We start from the raw sequence: 15,149 nt of genomic DNA on the forward strand, positions 1-15,149 counted from the left end.
CATAATTATATATGACATAAATTCAGAAAGTTGTAAAGTAAATTTTATATCACAAAATATGATTTTTATGCACTGAAATTTTTTATACCATTTAAACTTCAATATTTTAAAATATATTAACTTTTTGTCATAAATCTCCTATTATGTATATAGGGTATATACATATATGTGTATAAATCTGTGTGTGTGTGTGTATGCGTGCCTGTGTATCTATGTATAATGGTGGCATAATTCTAATCCAGTACAGATTTAAACTCTCAGTGTCTAAAATATTATTAATTTGCATTATCAAACTATTGTAAATATTGAGGGAAACTTCAAGCTTCAAAATGTTTCTTGAAAACATTTTATTTTATCATAGTGAGAGAGGAGAGTGAGGGAGAGGGGAGGAGAAAGGGGTTGTTCTTTCTCAAAAGTTAAAGATTTAGAGACACATATATACCTACGTGAAGAAGTATGTATTCTAATTTAGACTGTATGTGTAGAACCATCTACTAGAGGAGATGATCAAAGATCAGTCAAAGAAAATGTCTTCAGTGAAGCTGTAGGCATTCCAAAACAAAACAAAAAGAGAATTTCTTTATTCTTATAGCTGACATATTTTAGATTGTAACAAGAAAAAATATTTCAAAAATTGTTGTCACCCACATCAGAGCATTTATAAAGACGAACTACATTTTTTTTTCACAAAAGAAACACCTCTTGAAATTGTCACTCAGCTGAAATTTACAGAACAAAGAGGAAGTTGACAACAGAAGGGAATAATTGCTAGTATGTGTGCGCATGTATACCCATCACCCCATTTCCTTAGCCTTATCTAAATTATAATTTGTATGACATATTGACATTTGAATTTCATAAACTATCTTTAGATTCATGATGGATTTTTTAAGTTAAAACCTCCTAGGCACAATACCTCAATTTCTTTCCTTCTTTTTTTGTTTAAAGAAAAATTTTTTGGACTGGACTAAATAAGATTAGACTTTGCACTACAGAGAACTGGTATTTAACAATGGGTATAGAAATTTTATAGGAAGCCATATGTGCATCATAACCCATCAGAATTTACTTTATTTTTTCTTCACTGACTCACATAATGTTGATAGCCTCCCCAGGAAACTGAAAAAATAACAATTCAGAAGAATAGGAAACTTCTCTTTTCTGCATCCTAATTATTAATAAGAGAAAAGCAAATTGATTTACTTAATATGAACCTTATTAACCAAGTATCTTCTTAAAAAACCAGGACCCAGTTAAATAGGAAACCAATTCATATATGTGTATCATATATATAAATTATATATTCATATAAATATTATATATTCATATAAATATGAATATACAGAATATATATGTATATATATTTATATATTTGATTTGAAGTGTGGGTAGTTTGGGAAAATATGACAGAGCAATGAAGATACTATTCAATAGTGAACATGAGCTGAAGAATTTAACTATGCTCTTTTTCCAGTCTCTTCTCTGTGGTCCCCAGTTCAGAGAGAAAGATGCACCTTTTGTCAGCGGTGACAGCAGTTTGACCAGGTCATGAACAGAAGGGCAGAAAACACTTTGCTTTATGACCCCCTTCAGGAGAGGAGGGCTAAGCAAAAGCCTGCAGCTTTTGTGTCTTTCTCTTTTCTCAAATTCCCTAAAATATTCCACTTCCCACGGTTCTGTTTTTTGCTGTATTGTACCCAGAGTCCGACAGTGACAAGAGGCAGTGATTTCATCACCAAGCCGCCAACAGCAAATTTAAAATTGTGAGGCATTCAAGAAGTATTGTCTGCAACTTTCTGGCTTGTTCTCACTCTTTACATGACATCCATCAGATTCAAAAACATTTTTATTTTTTCTTTTCCTTCTTTTTTTATTTTCAAATATATTTTTATCATAGGTCTCTTAAATAATAAAGTGAAATTTCTTGCTCAATTAACCAAAATGAATATTTTTTACTACCGTGCATCAATAAGAATAGATCAACATTTCATTATTAATCTACCTGAATCATTGGCATTGCTGTTTTATATTTCAGGGACAGAATTTTTAATTAAAAAATATAAACTTTCAGGAGCCTAAAATAGCTGTTCTCTGAGAGGCTTTATCAGCAGCTAACTGGGACATATGTAGATACTTACTAGCAACCATTGGACTGAGGTCTTGGACCCCTATGGAAGAGTTACAGCAAAGCCTGAAGGAACTGAAGGGGGTGTAAACTTTATAGGAAGACCAACAGTCCCAACTCACCTAGACCTATGGGATCTCCCAGACACTAAGCTACCATCCATAGAGCATACATGGGCTGGTTTGTGGCACCTGTCACATATGTAGCAGAGGATTGTCTTGTCTGGCCTCAGTGGGAAAGGATGAGCCTAATGCTGTAGAGGCTTGACATCTCAGGAAAAGGGGATGCAAGTGGGGTCACTCTCTCAAAATTGAAAGGAAGGGGAGATGGAGTGAAGAACTCTGAGAGAAGGGACTGGGAGGGGCAACATTTGGAAAGTAAATAAATAAAATAATTAATTAAAATAAAAGAATACAAAATGTCAACCTAAAAACTATCTTGATAAGTGAATAGACCTGACATAGAATTGCAGAAACTATTGACAAAGCATAAATTTGCTAGGTATCTCTTTATATATTTGAGAGAGAAATTGCATGTCCACACTAGTGTGAAGGTCAGAGGACAATTGCAGGAGTTGGTTCTCTCCTGCCACCATGTGGGCTATGGGAATAGAACTCAAATTCCCAGGCTTGGCTGCAAGCTCCTTTGTGATGGGAACCACCTCACTATCCCACAGCTATTTGTTTAGAAAAAATGAATTTTAATATGTGAACTTTAGACTTAAATGTGTACTAAGGTAAAATATTGAAGGCAATTAACATGTATTCTCAGTAACATAAATATTTGCCTTTCTTCACTGACTTCTCATCTCTTTCTCCCTTTCATGTAAAGACAACAATCTCAATAAACTAATCTGGTAGCTCTGAGACAAAAATGTTTATGTTTCTATGTTTCTACAGTTACAGAGACAGTGGCAGGGATTGGCTCTTTGTTTCATACAATGTTTGCTGCTGATTTTGGAAGTCATTCATAATCAATCTCTTTCCTCTTTGACTTCATATTAGAATTATCTGGAGAATTAAAAAACCTTTTAATGAACTGCCTGCATCTCATTATGAGGATACAGGAGCCTTGCATGGGTATAAAAAGAGTCCGTTAGTCAATATTTCTTAAAATCTAGTTGCTTCTCTTAAGGCAGTAAAGTATCATTTCAAATGACTACTTTTGCTTAGAATTCTCTCTTAAAGCTTAAATTTATAAGAATCCAAAAAATCATGAAATATAGTCTGGGTATATTGTCAATGGTATTGCTGTATGCTTACTGCATGCAAGGTTTCAGTCCCCACCAAACAAACAGAAAACAGAAGAGCTGGATAAATTTCATTTTTTACAATTGTTTCATGAAAAAACAAATATTAAGTGTAATTTTATATTGGATATTTGTTAAATTCAGATGCAAAGATAAAATATATATAAATTTATGAAATATATACTTACATAACATATAAAATATATAACAATATATTAAAATTTTTTAAATTTTTATTGGTTACTTTATTTATTTACATTTCAAATATTATACCCCTTCCTAGTTTCCCCTCCACAAACACCCTATCCCATTCCACCTTTTCCATACTTCTTTGAGGGTGCTTCCCCACCCACCCATCCATTCTTGCCTTGCCTCACTGCCCTAGCGTTCCCCTAAACTGGGGCATGGAACCTTCACAGGACAAGGGGCTCTCCTCCCATTGATACCAGATAAGGCCATCCTCTGCAACATATGCAGCTATAGTCATGGGTCCCTCCATGTGTACTCTTTGGTTGGTAGTTTAGTTTTTGAGAGCTCTAGGGGGCTGGGTTGGTTGATACTGTTGTTCTCCCTATGGGATTGCAAACCTCTTCAGCTCCTTCTTGAGTGTGGGTGTTTTGCTCATATATATGTCTGTGCACCACATTTATTCCTGGTGCCCAAGGATGCCAGAAGAGGTTTTCAGAGCCCCTGGGATTGGCATTACATGTAGTTGTACTCACCTGATGAGAGCGTTGGAAACCAAACCCAGGTTCTCTTGAAAAGCAACCAGTGTTCTTCACCACTGAGCAATAGCTCTATCCCTGAATAAAATATGTTTAGCTCTTGAAATGTGTGGGAAGATGATACCAAGTGTTACAAGTTAATAAATGATGTTCTAAAATCGCTTTGTAAAAAAGTGTCTCCTAAAATAAGGAAGGAAATCCTAGTATCCTAGTTGGCATGGAATATAGTCTCGAGTAGGAGGTAAAGTTACTTGTATTAATGATAATAACAATAACAATAATAATAATAATAATCACAATAATAATAATAATAATAATAATAATATAGAAAATTTTCCTTGACAGAATCTATACAATGATCAGATGTTGGAGGCCAACCCAAGGTGAGATGACAGATGGACAGACACAGATGCCACAGGTGAGAACAATGTGTAGCCTTTGATTGTCTGAATGGACAACCACTAAAAACATATAGAATAAAGTTCTTAAACTTTAATGGACATTATAATAACCTCGAGGCCTTGATACAACATGGACTCATTCACTTTCATTTTTTCCTTTCCTAGATTCTTTTTTATTTGAAAGATATGTAATGGGGAAATGGGAGCCTAAATTACATTTTCTTTCTTTATTTACTGTTTTCTTTAAGTAGAATTTCTCCCTTTATGTATCCCAGGCCAGGTACTTGTTCATCATCTTCCAACTTCAGCCTCTCAAGTGATGTTGAAGTAATGTGATTAGCAGTATTGCCTACCTAGCTCAGTGAAGAGTTTCAGTTTCTAAGAAGTCCCAGATAATACTGGTGGTCCCACTGCTGGCACCACACTAGAAGAACTACTGCTCTTAAAAAATAAATGAGAATAAGTGACAGGTGAGGGTTTAGATGATTGCTTTATGGTATTTCATATTCATGAATCACCTCATCTGTAAATGAGAGAGTTCCAGCTACATTTTAGTTAATTTTCTGTTCACATAAGAGAATTCCACAGGATGACTAATTTACAACCAAGAGAGTTTGGTTTCTCAAAGTTAAAAAGTCCGTGAAGTCCAGTATATACTCATCAGCTCTCATGATAAACATTCCTGTGGTGTCATTACATGATGGGAGGCACATCACTATAAGATAAACCCAGGTGTCCTTTCCTCTTATAAAGCCATTAACTCCACTATGCAGACCCTACCTGCATGAATACTTCTATCCACATCACCTCCCAAAGGTCCTTCTCCAAATATTATGAACATGGGATTTTAAATATTACTTCTCAAAAACATGAACTTTGTTGTGAAGGTATTCAGGTTATAAGAGATTGGATGATACCTATGGCAAAGAGGTACAAGCAACTTAAGCAAAACATGAGTCACTCAAACTGAAAATACACTCAGTTTCTAAATGTCAGTACCTATTAGCAAAAGAAAAGCCCTGTAGACAGTCTCACTCACTTTCGGTTGGCATCAGTTTGTTCTTCCTTTGGAATCTGATTAAGACTTCCAGGTCCGTTTCAGTGTTCTCCTGCCTCAGGTCTTGTCCCAGAAATGATTTCCGATACATAAATGAAATGTAATGCTTTTTTTTCATATTACAATTTAACTGAAGTCTTAATAATGTCCCCAGAGGTCTTGGCTACCACATAGTTGTTTGCTAGCCAAGGTTTCACATTTTCTATCATCTCTAGCCTTCCTTGATCTATCTCAAATTCGGCCACTCACACCAATTTATACTTCAGAACATGCACTGATGGTTGAGCCAGTGGAGGGCGCTGTTGACCTGCGAATTATGAACACAGGTGTTCGGTACTATGGAGCACTTCCGACAGCAGGTAAAGAACTAGTTTAAAACTTTTTTGCCTTGTTGGTTCTCACTGAGCTAAGCTGCATATTTTGCTGCGAATAGAAGTTTACTTTATAAGACCATTGCCCCAGTGGCTTCTGTTCCTTACCGGGTGGCCAGTAAAAAACAGAAATAAATTAAAGAGTAAGACGAGAGAAAACTGAATGATGTGGACAGTTCCTTAGGATGTTAACACCTAGAGGAGATATATTCTCTCTTTTTAAGAGAAGTAAAATTTAAACGAATACTTCTGTCTCCTTGCATGTTTATAATTCTAGTCATTTTCTTTGGAGTTCCACAGTTAATGATTATTTATTCTAATAGATTAAGTAGTTTTAAAGTGATTAAATATAGTGCTGAATTATATGACTAATGAATAATACCAGTAACCCAGGAGGCTGTGTGTGAGGAGAAAGCATATTCATGAAGGCAGGGAAAAAAAATCAAGAATATGCAGGATACATTTAAAGTTTCAGAATGAAAATTTACAGTTCTGTCATCTATATTTATTCCTTTCTATACTACAATGTGGTTAAGAATAGTGGGGGATGCCCCCAAAATAACTGTAAAATAAAAGCAAGAATTATACAATGCCATTATAGTACTTTTATGTAAACAAACAGAAATTAAGATAAGCCCTGTGAATATTTTGTTGGGATTTTTCTATTTATAGTTGACTTTTTTCCTTTGATTTTTTAAAAAGGAAAGTGTGAAAACCTTGTAAAGCAGTGTTTGCTTTTCCCAGGCTCAGGCTCCCTCTACCTACTAAAATATTAAGAGTATGACATCTGATTTGCATAAGCTTTTTTTTGCTGTAATATACAACTTTAGGCTTTGAAAGTATCTCAGGAAGTCAGAGATATCACTAAAGATTTTATGTCAGGTAAACATGTAGCTCTAGCTTATTAACATCTCATCCCAGGGAAGCACAAATTAATATGATTTTCTTAACTTCAAATCTATAACAAAGTAATTATATTCTTAAGCCTATTCAATCTCCATTATCTTCTGTCCTCATAAAGAACTTGATAAGAACAACCTTTTCTGTTGTCCTTAGCTTGGTTTTGCTTTCCCTTAGAGGTGAGATGTTTCAATGCTCTATAATACCTTCTGATCTGTAAACTCCTATGCCTTCAATTTTCCCAGCGCTTGGACCAAAGGTCTGTGCCCCCATGCCTAGATTGGTCAATATTTTAAAATTACATTAAGGTGATAGAGGGATGGTCAGTGGTCAAGAGAGCTTGCTGCTCTTGTAGAGGACTGGAGCTCTGTTTTCATCACTGAGGTTGGGGGCAGGAAGTTCGCTGCTACCTATAGCTCTAAGTTCAGGAGATTAAATGACCTCCACTGTCCTTTGTGAACACACACATATTCACAAGACAGCACACACACAAAGGCCACACAGACACACACACACACACACACACAAAACAATGACAACATGCACATACATACACATAAGTACCACACTCCCATACATGCAAACCTACCCACAAACACACAAACACATATACACATATTCACGTAACAACACATACACAAGAATACACACTCATACATACATACAAGGTAACACACCCACAAAAGACAAAACACATACACACAGAGATAAAACACCAATGTGTAAACAAAAATAAAATATCCATAATTTAAATATATTAGATATGTATTTAGGATTACAGCTCCCTAGTTTCTTTTCTTTTTTATTTCATTTTCTTTTTTTATTAGTCTTTTTTCCTTATTCACTTTAATTCCCAATTGCATCCCTTCTCTTCTCCTGGCGCCTGGCCTCACACAGTCCCTCCTACCCTCTCCCTTCCCCTTCCTTCTTCTGAAACCCTCTGAGGGTATCAACCTATCCTGGTACATCAAGTCACTGCAGGACTAGGAAGGCACATACACTCCAACCGAGGCCAGACAAGGTGGCCCAGTTAGGGGACTGGGATCCACAGGTAGGCCACAAAGTCCCTGCATTTTTGGGGGGACCCACATGAAGAGCAAGCTGAACATCTGTTGCATATGTGTAGGTGGCCTAGGTCCAGCCCATGTGTCGCAGTAAATTATTCAAAACCTGCTCTATGCTCCTGTCTTTGGCGCGAGTGAAGCTATGTACCGACTGAGTTCTGAATTCATAAATGAAAGACAGAAACACGCACACACCACACACCAGCTTATTTTTGATATGCTTTGACTAACTCAATGACTGCAACTGCACACTTCCAAACCTCCTAGCAGATACCCCCTGCCCTACAACATTCCTGAATTAACACTTACTAAATCTATATTTTATCTTTGCTGACCTAGCTCCCTCTGGGAAGCTCCCTATCTTTGTTGCCCTAGACCCTTCTGGGCAGTCCTTCTGGGGGCTGCTTTCCTTCTTGTACCTACATTTTGACTGTCTTTCTCTCTCCTGTTCCTTCCCTGTGTGGTTTGTTCTACATCCTTCTCATGGCAGAATCCCTTTTTCTCCTTTTTTTTTTTTTTTTGTCCAGGAATGCTAAGTCCTGCCTCCGTCTCCCTACCCAACCATTGGCCACTGGCAACTTTATTCCCCAATTAAAACCAATTGGGAGAAGGGACCTTCAGTGTCTTACAAAGCAGATGTGGGAATTCCCATGTAATTTGGGGATCCATTAAATCAGTTCTTTAACAACCATGCTTGATTTTGGCTGGTGGTTCAGTTTCTGGTCTTTGCTGAGATCATGAGCTAGTTTCCCAATATAACTATGTCTTTCCATTAGCTAAGACAGCAGTGTTTGGGCTTCAAGTCCTGAGTCTTAGCCTAGATACTTCTGTTGCCCTAAGTATGTCTTGGGTCCTCCGTTTTTGACCCTTCAAAATATTTTCTGGTTTTATCAAATTCAGTATATTACTATGCCTCAACCCTTGCATCAAGTAGTTCCTACATGCTTCTAACACTGTATTCTTCCCTACATGATGATTTGTTGACTTTCAGGATGTTTGTTTGTTTATTTTTGTTTTATTTTTACTGATATACTCTTGCCTGCTAGATACAAAATAAGTGTCTTATGATGGTCTGTGAGAGGTTGTCTTAATTGATGATAGATGTTGAAAGCCCAGACCACATTCTGTGGTACCATCCGTATAAAAGTTAGTTAAGCATGAGCTAGATAGTCAGCCAGACATCAGCGTTTCTCCGTGATTTCTGTTTGTGTTCCTGCCCTTACTTCCATCAGTGTTGAATTGGGATATAGACGTGTAATACTAGTCACCCAGTTTTTTCCTAAGTTATTTTTGCTCAGGGTGTTATTTTTATTTATTTTATTTTCTACAGCAACAGAAACCAAACTCTAACATTTTTTAATATGGGCTATACCATTCAACTTCTCTATATGTTAGACATCCTGTCTTAAGGTTTCTATTGCTGTGATAAAAACATGGCCAAAAGGGATTTGGGAAGGAGAGAGTTTTTGTTGTTGTTTTGTTTTATTTTATTTGTTTTGTTGTTGTTGCTGCTGTTGTTGTTGTTGAATTTATAGTTCCATATTATAGTACATTATCAAAGTGAGGTCAGGGTAAAAACTAAAGGCAAGAACCACGAAGTAAGTGATACATAGACACTGGAGGGGTGCAGCTTACTACTTCATTCCTCATTCTCATTCAGTCAGCTTTCGTACAGCTCCCAAAATGATCAGTCTACTAGTGGCACTGCTCACAACGATCTGGGCCCTCCCACATCAATCCTCAGTCAGGATGATGCCCTACCGGCTTGCTCACAGGCAATTCTGGTGATGGCATTTTCTCAATTACTGTTTTTCCTCCCAAAGGAGGCTAGGCTGTATCAGGTTGGCAAGAAACAATCTAGCACAGCCTCTTTGTCAATAAGGAAAGTACCCTTGAATCTCATGTTGTTTTCTGCAAGAAAAAAGCTCCAAGCTTGTGATAACAGCTTCTAGCTGATCAACATAGCTGGTTAGGAAAGGAAGCCTTGTTTAAAAACTGAGTTTGGGCTATCCAGATGTTTTAGAGAAAGCCAAAGAAGAAACACAAGCTACTACTGTAAGTCCATTGTGGCAGTGACTAGGTGCTTCTGAGTAGAATGGAGAAAATACCCTGAGCATTGTGCTAGCTGAAGAAGAATGGCTAGCTATTGCCAGAAGAAAGAAGTACAAAGCCTCTCCTCAGTCTCTGCATTTTAAAGTTCTGATATTGACCCCCTCCACCCCTAGTCTGTATAATGTAGTTTCAGAGGATACCAATAAGATTATGGAAGTTAAAAAAAAAAAAAAAAAAAAAAAAACAGAACTGAGTTTTTAAGTCATGCTGTCCAGAGCCTTAACCCAACCCACATTCCCTGCTTCCTTTCCATGTTTTACCTGTTGCCAAGGGAATAAAATTCACTCCAATTCTGGGAGTTAGTGAGTGCTGAAGGAGAGTTAGTGAGTGTTGAGTGAGAGGAGAAAAGAGGAAATAAGAGGAAGGCAAGCCTGTTTTTGTAAAACTATTTCAAGCTTGCTTGCAATTTATTAATCTTGCATGATTCTCATAAAATGCAAATTCATAATGTTCAAAACTTTACCTTGGCAACCTGAATTCTGTTTTATGGACTCCTCTGTGGTCAGAAATTACTGGGGGTCTGAACGTCACTAGGCATCAAGCATTTGTCCCTCAGAGGCAGAGATTAGTCAACTGTGTAATGAAGTCTCGTTTGCTTGTTCTTTTTTGTGTAGCACTTACTGACTGTCCACACATTTTCACCCACTTAGTAATATTGCTCATAAGTTCTTCTAAACTTCTTTGCATAATTTTACTAACCATTAATGAACTTTATTTCGTTTGTATTTCTAGGAAGGCAACACAAAGTAATTGCCACTAAAGCAACTTATAGGCTCTAAAACAGGATGACAACACTACTCATATAAAAGGCATCAAAGAATGTAAAGGGTTAGAAACATCATTCACCATATGTCATTACACAAATTAAAAACAAGATTTTTATAGAATAACATAAAAAGCAAATATACTATTGACACTTAAATCGCCTTGGAAAAAAGTCTCCAGGCATACCTATGAGAGATTATCTAGAGTGGTTAATTAAAGAGAATTATCCACTTTAACTAGGTTGATTGAGGCAAGGAGAGCCACCTTAGCTAGAAGAGGCACCAGTCTGTTACTTACTGTCCTGAGCTGAATCCAAAAGAGAAATGGAGATGAGAACTAGCAATTCTTCTCTTTTTGTTGCCTGATTGTGTGTGCATGTGACTGTCAGCTTTAAGCTTCTACAGCTGTCCCCCAGACAGGTGATGTACTGCACTCCGAGACTGGGTATTAGAATAATCTCAAAACTAAAGGATTACAGAGTAAAGTGGCCTATCAGAAATCCCCAAAAGTGAATTCTATAATTCACATTGTCGATCACTCCCTAAGATGTTTTCCAGTGCTGACAATTCTTTCTCTAAGTGCTCACACATCAAACTCTGTTTTCAACAATTCTTCCCTTTCTACAACTGACTGGCCTTATAGCACAATCACTCACTTCCACTCAATTGCCCAGACATGACCCAAGACTGCAAACAAAAATCTTGGGCCACACACACTTCTGTCTGCACCTGTCACTGCGACAGTTACCTCAGTACAACCAATGAAGGAAGACTGTTTTATACTGCTTCAACGTTTCAGAGGCTCAGCCTATGCTTGGCAGGTTGTCAGAGGACAGAGCCTGGGTGAAGAGGAAGATGAGGAAGAAGCAGAGACTTGGAAGAAGTTATGCCCTACAAAGAAACCCCATAGCAACCTACATCTCCCTAAGCCTCCATTTCCTATGAAATTTCCAATGCTTTATTCAACACTGAATCCAAATGACTTAATTCATTAGTTATAGTAAGGCTTCCATGACCTATTCATCTTTGAAGAACTCTGCACTGGGGATGAAACCTCCAGCATATGGGTGTGTGAGAAACATTAAAGAGGTAGCAGTCTTTCAAGCATAGGCTGCACATTTAGAAGTACCAATGGGCCGGGTGGTGGTGGTGCACGTCTTTAATCCCAGCACTTGGGAGGCAGAGGCAGGAGGATTTCTGAGTTTGAGGCCAGCCTGGTCTACAGAGTGAGTTCCAGGACAGCCAGGGCTACACAGAGAAACCCTGTCTCGAAAAACAAAACAAAACAAAAAAACAGAAAAAACAAAACAAAACAAAAAAAGAAGTACCAATGGGCAAACAAGTTTGGTGTGCTAAAAGTATGGAAAAAGGATCCCATGGAGTTGCTGCTGTGAAGGGCAACAAGGAATACAGTGCTTCAGGGTAACATTGGAAATACAACATATAGAATTGACTATCAAGGCCAATATTGAAGACTTAAAAGGTGGAATACTAATATGATATCAGTGTATGTATATATATCATATGTAAAATTTAAAGTTTTTATTTCTTAGTGTTTGGTTATATCACATGCTTGTGTGAATATGTTTCTTTTGGTAATACTCTTGATTGAATTCTTCAATTGAGTAGAATTTGTACTCTAACTTAGAGTAGAAATTGTAGCTTTTTTTCTGCTCACATGTTTTTTGTAATTTTTACTTTCCATTTACCTCATTTTATTTTTTTCCTTTTATCAAATGATTTTATGCTTTTATACATCTCTATTGTTTCTTCCTCTCACTCCTTTCCTGTCAGTCTCTCCCTTTCAGATCTCCTGCATCTATCCACCTATCCATCCTTTCTTCTCAGAACAGAGAAGAACTCCCATGGACATTAATTATATTTGGCATTTCAAGTTGCATAAGACTAGGCACAACTCCTATTGAGGCTAGACAAGACATCCCTGTTAGGAGAAAGAGATCCGAAGACAGGCAACAAAGTCAGAGACGGCCCCTGCTCCTGCTACCATGGTTCCTACATGAAAACCAAGCTGCAGATTGGTTACATATATGTAGGGGGCCTAGATCCATTTCTTGTATGCTCTGTTTGGTAGTTCTGTGCCCCTTATAAACAGTTTAGTTGATTCTGTAGATTTTTATGTGGTGTTGATCTCTTTGGCTCCTTCAATCCTTCCTTACCCTATTCCATAAGATTTCCTGAGCTCCATCTAGTGTTTGGCTGTGTGTCTCTGTGTCTGTTTCCATTAGTGCTGGGTGAAGTCTTGCTAATGACAGATGCTAGGCTCCTGTATAGCAGAATATCATTAATAGTGTCAGAGAGGTGGGATTCTTCTCACGGCATGAGTCTCAAGCTGGGAGAATCATTGGTTGGACCATTCTATCAGATACTGCTCAACCTTTTATACCTGCATATCTTTTAGGCAGGATAAATTGTGAGTCTAAGTTTTTGTGGCTGGGTTGGTGTCCCAGTTCCTCCATTGGAAGCCATGCCTGGATACAGGAGACTGCACTTTTCAGGCTCCATATCTCCCATTGGAATTTTAGCTAGGGTCACCCTGATAAATTTTGGGAGTTTATATTGTTCTAGGTTTCTAGCTCATCTCAGAGTTCCCCATTTTATTCCATTTGTTTTTCCCAGTACTCTATAATATGTCCTCCCAACCACTGATTCCTCTTGTTCCCATCCTGATGTCTTCTCCCACCCAGATGCTTCCATTCACCCACCCCCATACACAATGTCTTATTTATTCCCCATTTTCAGTGAGATCAAGCTTCCTACCTTGAGCTATTCTTTTTACTTGACTCCTTTGTGTCTGTTGATTGTAGCATGCTTACTCTGTACTTTATGGCTAATATCAATTTGTAAGTGAATACATACCTAATATTTTTCTTTCTGTGTTTGGGTTACCTCAGTTAGGATGATCTTTTCTGGTTCCATGAACCTGGCTGCACACTTAATGATGTTCTTGTTTTTAATAGCTGAGTAATTATGTAAAGGTACCACGTTTTTTAAAAAAAAAAAAATCCATTCTTTGGATGAAGAACATCTAGGTGGTTTTCAGTTTCTGAATGTTACAAATAGAGCTGCTATAAAGATAGTTGAATTGCTGTCTTTGAGGTTTGGTGGAGTATAGCTGAGTCTTGAGGTAGATTTATTCCCAATTTCCTGAGAAACCACCAAATAGAGTTACAAAGTAGTTGTACAAGTTTGCACTCCTACCAGCAATGGAGGAATGTTCCCTGTGCTCCACATCCTCACCAGCATGAACTGTTGCTTGAGTTTTTGATCTTAGCTATTGTTATAGGTGTAAGATGGAATCTCACAGGCATTTTGATTTGCATTTTATGATGACTAAGGATGTTGAACATTTCAAGTGCTTCTCTGTTATTAGTGATTCCTTCATGGAAGGAATCTTTGTTTAGCACTGTATCCCATTTTTTAATTCAGTTATTTGGTGTGTAGATGCTTAGATTCTTGACTTCTCTATATATTTTGGATGTTAGCTCTTTGTTTGATGTAGGGTTGGTGATGATATTTTCCTACTCTGAATCTGTGGTTTTATCCTTTTGATGGTGTCCTTTTCTTAAAGAAGTTTTTCATTTGCATGAGGTTCCATCTATTAGTTGTTGATCTTAGTGTCTAAGCTGTTATCATTCTGATCAGGAAGTTTTCTCCTATAACAATTCATTCAAGGCTATATCTTATTTTCTCTTCTTTCAAATTTATTCTATCCAGTTTTATTTTGAGGTCCTTAATACACTTAGACCTGACTTTTGTTCAGGGTGATAGATATGACTCTATTCATATTCTTCTACATGCAGACATCCAGTTAAACCAGCAACATTTAATGAAGATGCTTTCCTTTGTTCATTGTATGGTTTTGACTTCTTTGTCAAAAATCAATTGTCCATAGGCATGCAGGTTTACTTCTAGGTTTTAAGTTCAATTCCACTGATCAAGCTATTCATTTGTACACCAATACAATATGGTTATTATTACTAATTTTGTCTTGAAATTAAGAATGGTGATACCTTCAGAAGTTCTTTTATATTACTGATTCTTTTACCTACCCTGTTGACTACTGTTTCAAAGTCTATAAAGAATTGTGTTAGAATTACATTTTTGTCATACTAGTTTTTCACTTGCTTGTTAGAGTTATGCCAATGTATTGTATTTGTGGCCTCTTTTAAGGGTTTTGTTTTTCTGACTTCTCAGCTCATTTAGTCCTTGTATATAGGAGAGCTCTCTTCTCTTCTCTTCTCTTCTCTTCTCTTCTCTTCTCTTCTCTTCTCTTCTCTTCTCTTCTCTTCTCTTCTCTTCTCTTTTCTTCTCTTCTTTTCTTTCCCTCCCCATTGCTGTATATAGTTATCAGCTATAGGAG

General features: G+C 37.1%; 1 long non-coding RNA gene across 1 annotated transcript in view; it reads left to right on the forward strand.

The window, feature by feature from the left end:
* Positions 1-15,149, forward strand: part of LOC143441887 (uncharacterized) — a 148,713-nt gene that overhangs the window by 39,847 nt on the left and 93,717 nt on the right. The window contains exon 2 of the long non-coding RNA XR_013109631.1: positions 4,445-4,517. This is a non-coding gene — a long non-coding RNA (uncharacterized LOC143441887). The remainder of the gene's footprint in view (positions 1-4,444; positions 4,518-15,149) is intronic.

This window comes from Arvicanthis niloticus, chromosome 4 (genome assembly GCF_011762505.2).
Source record: "Arvicanthis niloticus isolate mArvNil1 chromosome 4, mArvNil1.pat.X, whole genome shotgun sequence".
In the NCBI taxonomy this organism is placed as follows: domain Eukaryota; kingdom Metazoa; phylum Chordata; class Mammalia; order Rodentia; family Muridae; genus Arvicanthis; species Arvicanthis niloticus.